This window comes from Topomyia yanbarensis, chromosome 2, assembly GCF_030247195.1.
Source record: "Topomyia yanbarensis strain Yona2022 chromosome 2, ASM3024719v1, whole genome shotgun sequence".
NCBI classification, from domain to species: Eukaryota; Metazoa; Arthropoda; class Insecta; order Diptera; family Culicidae; genus Topomyia; species Topomyia yanbarensis.
The window spans coordinates 319,537,508-319,547,789 of record NC_080671.1 but is presented as its reverse complement, the minus strand read 5'-3'; positions in this window follow the sequence as shown (position 1 = coordinate 319,547,789).

The window sequence follows — 10,282 nt, the reverse complement described above, 5'->3', positions numbered from 1 at the left end:
AGGGGGGGCTAGGGGGCTAAAGCCCCCCCCGAAAATTTTCAAAAATAAATTTAAGAAACAACATGTTTTTCGGTGACTCTTAAAAAAATTGTATCTTGTTTGGTTTCAACAAATTAATGCGAGAATTGTGAGGAAGATTGCTATTTCGAACCACCGAAGACAGCGGTCAGGATATCTACTCAGTATGCTGAGTGTGATAAAACAGTTCCCTTCATATTGTGTGACTCGTCGGAAGACAAACGAAACTGTTACTTTAATTCTTGCTGCGGGGATCTGTCGAATGATTGAGTCGCAGAAGCAAGAAGTAGTGCTCCAGCCAAATACGGAGGCTATTGACTTCAGGTCTTTTCGCATAAGATCGATCTTATGCGAAAAGACCTGAAGTCAATAGCCTCCGTATTTGGCTGGAGCAACATTAATGATGTGAAATATTTGCTGAAGGTGATTATGGAGGTTATGCTTACGAACATCGCCTTTAACGAGTTTAACCATGTCAGGCGTTCAGTGCTGATGCCATTTAACAAATTAGCCCAGGCGAAACCAGTCATTTTGCATAACAACTTGTAACATGTGGTTGATCCTCATATATATGGACGATGAGAAAATCAATGCTCGGCTACAAGATCTGATACCACTTACTTGCACCGTGGCTATTAAAAGATTCCTGTCACATTTGGAAAAAATGGTATTCATTATAAAGGACACATCTAGGAAGTATATTAATTGGTGTTTTTGTGGTGAAAATCTAGGTGAACAGACATATTTCCTCCAACCTGACCCTGCACGTAAAAACTGAATGCGATAGTATTATTTTACACATTATATCTTTGCATATACATAGTCTCCAAAACCATTTCCTGAAAAACAAACATTTGCCAAATTTTGGCTGCTGTTCGGATAATATTGACGGCAAAAACTGCGTCTAGTATCTCAAAATCAACGGTCGGCACCATCATTGAGGAAGTCGACACTCGTGACCCGTCAGAAATTCGCGAACATGGACATGGCAGTAACCACTATGATGATAAGGAAGTGTACGAGATAGAAATGAACACCACCGCGACATTGTTGGTTAGGAAAAATATTTCTCAGCCTAGTAAATAGTTCTCCACATGCAATCGCTAGTTGTTCGCACGAGATCTGTAGGACAACCATTTACGTTTTATCACTTTCATTGTTCACATCATGGAAATATATTGAAGACACAAGGCTTCATTTAGCTAATGCATTGAACCGAATAAAATAAACGAAATATATAATAAAATTGCAGAAGTTTTATAGAAAAGTGAGCTCAAAAACTGTCCCAAAATGAGAACTTTATCGCTAGTGGTTGTGTCTAACAAAACTCAGATATTATGTTATATATTAGCCAGAATAAAGTTAGTTAAAGCATAAGCAGATTGAATTTCTGTAATAGGTTAGTGCACTGTACGCTTAGTAGAAACATCAGGCATCTCACTCAAGCGTGCTAGACAAAAACATTTCCGTTAGTTGATGACAATATAGTCGAGAAGACAGTTTTTGTTTTCGCGTCATTTTAATGCAATAGTATTTCTGTTGACACTCAATTTCATTTTATGCGGAGAATGCGGTCCGTATTTAAACATTATTAGTCCGCAAAGTAGTGATATTTTAAACAATCGAACAATAAGCAAGAAAAATGCCAAAAAATAAACAAGCCAAAAAGTGGTAAAACAGCGGTTTTTCTGAGGTGTTCATCAACCCAAGAATTGTATACCGTCGTATATTACTAATGTTGTTCACATACAGAAACGTACATAGTAGCGGTAGGACTATCTGTTGTGATTTTATCCTTACTTTTCAACGGATGTCAATAGATGCTAAACCACATATTAGTCAATCAATCATAATAAACTTAATGTTGTAAGCAGCAGCATTTCTGTCTCTTTCGATGGTTTCCAATTAATGTCCATGTAAGTCTAAAAACGACCTGACGATACAGTGAACAAACATCATTAGCCTATCACGGAGAGCGACTAAAATGATGTAACTAGTTGAGTCTACAGTCAATAAATTGGGATTAATGTTTCGATTTCATGTTTTAGTTTTATTTGTGTTCGTTATGGAATAAAATGAGAGAGATGAGCAGAGATAACGAAGAAAAAGAGAGAAAAAATAATAAATAAATTGAAATCGACCCAAGAGCAGCTGTTCTATATTTTCTGGGCACTCAACTACAGAACAACAGAAATCATCAAAGAAAGTTGGCCTTACACCTACGTTATTCTTCGACAGAGGTGAAGTAAGTGCGATGTATACCCGTCCATATGTCGGAATAAAGAGATGCTGAAATTATTGAGCTTGTTCATATTTATAATATTTCTTTTTTTTTCAATCTAAAATTTTATTTGAAACGGCTCAATGCGTTAGCACAACTGATCCGTGGGTCTTTTAATTTTTTTTACAATAAGTAAAAAAAAAAATTCTAAGAATGTCGGTCTGCCAGATCTTGTTGACGCAGTTTGCTGCTGCGTGTTGAGATCTTTTTCCTTGGCGGTGAGGCCGCTTGGTGGTCATTCAGTCTGCCTTCTCTCGCGTTATCGTTCCCGTCCATGTCGTCATCTGTACTGCTTTCTTCCTGTTCACGATCAGAGGTTCTTATTTGTTTCTTGTTCTTATGGGTCGCTGTTGTATATCCGTCTTCATCGGTATTTGCTTCTTTATTGGCGATGCTAGTTGTTGGTTTGGGAGCGGTTGTCGTGGTCGTTGTACCTGCATTATTGGGTAATTGGATCGTTGTTTTAGGTTTATCTGAAGGTATCGGTGGCTGCATGTTAGAGTTGGCTGTAGTAGATGAGTTTTGACTAGTTGCTTCGGCGCATGTTTTTCCGTAGTAGGCTGTATAGTTACAGAATTGGCATGTTGGGGTCTGCCCGGGATATGTAATTAGCGTTGTTTGCTTATAGGTCACGCCATCCTTCGGTGATTTGCATTCGATAGTCATGTAAGAAGGTATTGGTTTAGTCACTCGCATTCTCACAATACGAACGCCATTGGGAATGCCGGAGAAAAAATTTCTCCAGGTGTCATTCGTAATAGATTCTACTTCTCCATATTGCGACATTATTTGTTTGATGAAATCCTCCTTCGTGCGCGGGGCCAAATCATGGATACGCACGTCCACCATGTCGTTTTCCATATGCACGGGGATCTTGATTCTGGTGTTATTAAATTCGACCTCGTGTTGCATGTTGTTCTTTGCAATAAAGTTTTCGGCCTGTGCTAAGCTTCTAAACGTGATCAAAACACAGTTTTTACGTGATGTAGCTGAATGTAGGTAACTTCAGCGAGATTAAGCTCCATTTTCACTTTAACTAATTGTTCCACTTCCTTAACTGTTCGTGTTATCCCGTAGCACAGGCACTTTTGCTTCATTTGGCAAACTCATTTTACTCCGCAGCCGGGGGCAACGATATAATTTGTATGTGTACTGATATAGAACAATAGCTAGCTTGATTCACTGGTGCCTGTAGCCTGCTATAGCGTAGCAATTTTTTTTGCTTCTGCTTTTTGCGACATCAGAAGGTAGACCTTCTAGTTCTTTTGGTAATACATTTAACAAATTTCACGTACCGTCAAGTCCCCAGTTACCGTGCGTTTAGGTGGATTTGACGTGACTTCAAATCCTTTTTTTTATCAAAATGAAAACCGCCCTCATAGTCACCGTAAAAATACCTATCTAAATACGTCACAATTTAGAAATAATATAAAACTATTACCAAATACAAATTTGTATTTGCTATTACCAACAAAACGAGAATAAGTAGTTGAGGACATTTGTTTGGCACCAGTGCACGTTATATGATCAACTTACGGTGTATTTAAAATTTTGATTCAACTTTAGTTGGAATGTTTCAATAAAACGATGAAACGAAAGGATTTGGGATCTGGATCTCTCCGATGGATTTAGGGAGCTAGTTCTTTAAATTTCGTGATTTTGAAACTGCACGGTGAACGACACATGCACGGCGACTGGCGATTTGAAGGAAAATTAGAAGATATTAGTAATCAGTGTTTTCATTCGATTTGTAGACAATTTTCTTTAATCAATTAAATTGTGGGCAGTTTCCTTCAGTTGATTTAATCATTTAAATTTATATTTTGATCCTATTGATTACCAAAAATCCTTCCTAACTGGGGTTCTAATCTACCCGACCAAGGCTAGTCTTGAAAATAGTTTCATTTAAATAGAATATATCAAAAATTGTGTTAGCATGATGCCTTGGAACTGGTAATACTCGCAGAACACCAGACAAAGAAAATAGAAGTTGAACCGTCTCTGCGCATCTACAAATCGCTTGCTAAATCAGAAGATTTTGTACGAATTTCGACATTCTCTTCGTTCGAACATTTTATGGATATTTTTCTACTCATTTCGGTTTAGCATCTTCTACGCCTTTTAAAGGTGTAGCTTGGAACACCTAGTGTTTTCCAGCACCGTCAAGCATTGTCATATTCGGTTAGCGCATAAATACTGTGAACTCTAGAATATACTTTGTTGTAACGAGAGTAAGTACTATAACCTTTCTTGTGACAATGAACATATTTTTAGGATTGTCTTTGATTTGGAATTGATTTCATTATGAACTTTTCAAAATTTAATTTAGTTTCTAGTGACTATATCAAATTGTCAGAATTAAAAGCTTTATGCAAATTTTTTTAAGCCCCTCCCGAAACAAAATCCTGGCTACGGGCCTGGTTCAAATAGGACGGTTTTATGTAATTTTGGTACACTGAATTCGTTTTTGATATTAAAACATTTCAAAAATAAACGTTTACTATTCATTAGGGTGTCTCGAAAATATATTTTTTTCGAAATCGTTCTTAAAATTTGTGTATATTAATTTTCGTGTGCTAAATCGTTTTTGATATTAACACATGTAAAAAAAAATCATTATGCGTTAGGGTAGCTCAAAAAAATATTTTGTTGTAAAGGTTCAAATTTTTTTTAAAGAAGTTTTTGTGCGCTAAATTTCTGTTTTAATTATAAACATAGAAATTAACTTTATTACTTATTAGAGTGGCTCAAAAGTAAGTATTTTGTCTTCTATAATGATTTTTTCAATAATAATTTTGGAATTTATTTTCCATATTGAAACGAATTAATTGACATCTCATTATGGGGCTTCAGAGATGACTATTTTGTTTTTACGGATCAAATAAGATGTGTTCGACTAATTTTGGAACATTTAATGCATTAGTGGTTTACTTGATATGACAGCTACATTTTCTATCATTTTCAAAACAAACATTTTGAGTGTCTTAGTGGGATGTTTAATTACATTCACTAATCAACAAGATGGTTAACGATTTTTTTTTCGCAGGTGTGTTTTAAGTTACTTAGATTACTTTTTTCATATCTTAAATGAAAATAAATCCAAAACCCTTTTTTCGTGTATAAGGTTCATTTAAAAATGGTCTTATTTTATTTGGATAATATCGCATACCCTTAAGCAATATCAGTGCTATGCAAATTCGAGTCAAAATAGTCTCACCAAATGACTAGAACTCAACTGTGTTCACTCTATTTGACAGTTATTGCGCAAGTTAGCTAGGAATAGTTCCAGAAACATTTTATAACCTATTTCAGATGGTTGAAAATATTTAATAATTTTCAAACAATCTTAATACCTCTACCATCCAAAAAAACATACTTCATACTCAGCTCCTTACGCTTGATCACTAGTAAAAACTCTTGTAGATCATGCTCTCCATGCTATTTGAAAGTTGTGCAAGTATTCGTGTCTAGCTATAAAGTGATTATTCAAATTCAATATCAGTAATAACCATGCGTCTCCATTCACAGTTTTTTTTTAAATTTTGACTGCTCATCGCAAGTTTTCGCAAAACTACCATATGCTCATTTCGAAGAGAAAATTAAAAGCTTTCGAATGAGTATAGTGTGATCACGGGCATTCACGAGCGTCGTTGTTGTTATCGCATTAGAAGTTCGAATTTTATAAAAAATCTTGACAAACAGTTATCTAAACACCAACTAAACCAACTAGTGACTTATTTTGGCGATTTCACGATGTAATTTTATCACACATATAATTTTGGTGAAGTAATGCAATGTATAAAATCAACCATTGAATTATGCCCTTCAAAAGGCTGCCAAAAATTAGTTTTACGTTCAAATCACTTAAAATCTTGCAAAAATGTCTCTTATGGCTCAGCTGCCGGGAGAAAAATACTAGCTATATCACATAACATTCATATATGGACTTAAGTCCGGGCTCGTCCCACTGTGTGCTGGCCCGCTATGGTGGTTCTTGAAATCTCTGGGAACTTGCAAAATTCCTAATATAATGTCGCACCTATTTTTTTGACTGATTTGTTTAAACTTGCTTTCAAATGATAAATTCTATACTCCAATTGACTGCTTTTAATATCATTCAGATCTTTTTGGTTTCGGAGTTACAGGTTCAATAATAATTAATTGTGTATTGTCTTCGATTAACAATATTACTTCGCACAGACTAAAAAACTATAATCTAACTATAAACTATTTTTAATTTGAAAGACTCTTTACTTATACTAAAATCAAAAAGAGGATAAACGTTGTTGAAGAGCTGGCAGCAAACATTCAGTGGATTATTCTGGCCATATAGCGCATAATTTTCGACATTGTGAATATTTCCAGCATTATTGGTGGGAACGATTGCAGTTTCTTTCCAGGCGATAGGAAAAATGTCTTCAGCGAGAGAGCGATTGAAAATAATGCACACTAGAAGAGACAGCACGTGGGTGCAGCTTTTTATAAATTGGGAAGAGAGATGATCGGGGCCAGACCCTTTCGACGAATCAACAGAAGTCAGAGCCTTCAAGACGACGGCACGACTTACAACTATAGCTACTTCATAGTCAAGCGGAGACACTGAGCGGAGCCAGGAGCGGATCCAGAAAAATATTTCGGGAGGGGTCCGAAATTTCGATTTTAAAATGAACATTGTACATTTCGTAATGGTCAAATTTGGTTGGGAATGGTTTTGGGTGTGAAACTAATATAAAATTTAAACTAATTTAATATTTCTCAACTAGTAAAAAATTGTGCAGTTCCAGTGCACTCCACTACACCAATCCCACTAGAAACTTTTATGATTTTCGATTGATTGACACCGGTGTAGTGGAGTGCACTGGAACTGCACCATTTTTGCACTTTCTAGCAGAAGTGCAGAAAACTGGGTGTGTTCCACTGACACTTCTGCTAGAAAGTGCAAAAACAGGGCAATCCACTACCGCGGTGTCAATCAATCGAAAATCCCATTTATAACAAATAGAAGAGTTGTTTCCACCCGCACATGCTAGGGTTCAAAGCCGACAAAGAAATGTGAGGAATAAGTAGTTTAAAGAAGAAATAATGTTTGTAGAATAGATGTATAAAATTAGTTTGCGTTTCCTAATAGCTGATGTTTTAGTGTTTGAAGTGATGTTTTTGTAGTTTTGTCGAATTGAAGGGTCGCATGTTTCGCGTTCGTTTCAAGTAGTTTTTACGTGGTGCACTGTAGGTAGGACTACTCGGGAAGACAGTCCCCACTCTGGTTTCTAACGCTGGCTGGTTATTTGGTACACACCAAAATTTTGGGATGAAAACTCTGAAAACTCAGCAAATGAAAGTCCTGAAAACTCAGCAATTTAATTCCAACCATTTGACAGATACTTTTTGCGGAAAATTCTGAAATTTAATTGTCAAATTGACAGCACAACCACCGACTTTTCAGCAATCCAGCCCAGATTGTCATTGTCATTTCTCAGCCCACACCCTGGCAGACGTTCATCCGCCTATCTAGACTCTGTCAAGATGATGACCTACAAAGCCTAATGCTGATTTCGTTTTTAGAGCGGAGTCGCTCTAGGTTCGCTCTGAGCTGTCACTTTTGTATGGATTTTGTAAATATTAGAGCGAACCTAGGGCGACTCTGATCTAAAACCGAAATCGGCATAACTGTTCGTATGTGCTAGTCCATATAGCACACCGGTTTCTTCCACAAGCAGGCGCCGGCTGTTAACCAGTCCCACAAGTATCAGATACATTACATAGAGGATAGTCGGAGGCAGAAAATGAAGAGATAGTAGAGAGATTTTGGTTTGCTGAAACGAAACAAGAAAAGCAAAATAATTGTGATTAGTATCGTAGTTATAATAAATAAGTAAACGATTTCTCATCTGTTGTTTGTTTCCTTTTTCGTAGTCTTCCTCAGTGGCGGCGCTAAGGGGGGTAGAAGGGGGCAGCCGCCCCGAGCGGCAAAATTTCGGGGCGGCATTTCGTGTGTGAAACGTTCCAATTTATATTATTTTGGTGTCTGTTTAAAACGAAGGAGGTAGGAGATCGGAACGATGGATGTGACGCACAGTTCAAAACTATGTATTGCTCAATTTCAAAGGATGTGTCGGAAACTCGTCTCTGTTCACCTTGCGCATGATTTTCGTGTGACTAAATACCGGCATAGGTTAAACTGGGATGAACTTCCGAGCGAACACTTCGGAATGAAAACACGCCTGTATAAGATAATCGACGTTTTTAAAAGGATTGTTCTGTATTTAATCTTGATTTTGTTAACAATTTTGTAAAAATGTTTGTTTTGTTCATTTGGCAAACGTTTTACTCTGTTGATTCCGAATTAATTAAAAATGTCAAGGCAATGCCGCCCTCTGCTTGGTTAATTTTTCCTATATTTTCTTAATTCTGTTTCAACTCAATACAAATTCTAGTTCATCTTCTTCAAGTAACTTTAACAATTTTCATCAAAATATGAGTTAAAATGCATATGTGAGATGAAACGGTTAGCTGAAAATATGTAAACAATGCCACTTTCGAATGTAGTTTTTCAATACCTACGCAAAGGAAAAGTGTGACACTTCCACCTGCAGCGAAGGCAATAAAGATACAATTTGAAAATTGTATAATTGTATTGTATAACATTTCGTGTTTTTGAGTGACTGGTGTAACCGTCTTCTTTCTTGTTTATTTATTCTCTAGGTATATTGACTATTGGCATGGGGATACCGAGTAATATTGTTTGTTCGGTATGTATTCTTTGGCCGGCTGTCTTTGGTGTATCAGCATATGTCAAAGGCTGTTTCGTGGTGTTGGTTGTGGTAGATGAATTTTCATTTAGTTGTTTTGGCGAATGGCTTACCGTAGTGTGCCGTCTGGTTACAGAACTGGTACGTGGGCGCCTGTCCAATTTACATGCATAGGGGTTCTTTGTGTACAGTTAACACTTTGAGATGATCTGCCATTTAAAGTCAAGTAAGACGATATAGGTTGGTTCAGAATGCTAGGGAAAAAGTTTTTCCAAGTGTCGTTGTAGACGGATTCCACTTTTCCCTATTTCGACATGAATCTTTGTGGTAGTACGAGGTGCCAAATCATGCAGGCGAATTTCCATTAGACATTTTCATATTCGATGTCGTGATGCACGTTTCTTCGCTAAGAAGCTTCCTGCCTCGGCTAAGGAGTTAAATGTTATTAGTACTGCTTGTCTCATATAATGTAGCTGTATGTGGGGAACTTCTGTAAGAACAAATACCATTGTCACCTTGATCAACTTTGCACCTCGCATACTGTAGATGTAAGACGGGTCTGCGGAAAGTCAATCGCGATAGTGTTCTCCCATTATCTATATGTTACACGTACAAGTTAGAGCGGCATGGTGCAGGTAGTATATTTTGTTTGTATACTGTTCGCAAGCAACGCTTTTTGACTAGGTACTGATCTATACGAGATGAGGAAGCAGACTTAAATCGAAATATGAGTTAAGTATGTTATTCCGTTGAAGAATGTCAAAACCACTAAATCAAGATAAGGAAGATCAAGTTACTTATTTAAAACTAAAAATGAAGTTTATACTATTGCATTATGGAAAAGAAACAAAATATAAAATAGCTCAAATTTCTTTAAGTTCTTTTAATATTTTGTGGTAGCTTTGCAATCATTTTTTGAGTCGAGCAATTCAGCAGACCACATTTCTAACCTACAGTCCAGATTCGATTATTTGTAGTGCTCAGAAAAATTTCACTCCGGTATATTTCGTGAAATCAATTTGCTATAGGTTAGAAAACACAATCTAAGCATACATGTATGACTCATGGAACTTATGTTCCTATCAAACCGTTTCACAGTGTGTAATTGTCCAAACCTAGCGTCAAACTATCCTAAAGCCTTAGTTTTAGTGAAATAGTTTCAGTGATTTATTCCTCTTGAAGTGTAATAATTGTTTCCTTTTTTTGAAGTTTTGAAAAACTAGAAAATATAACC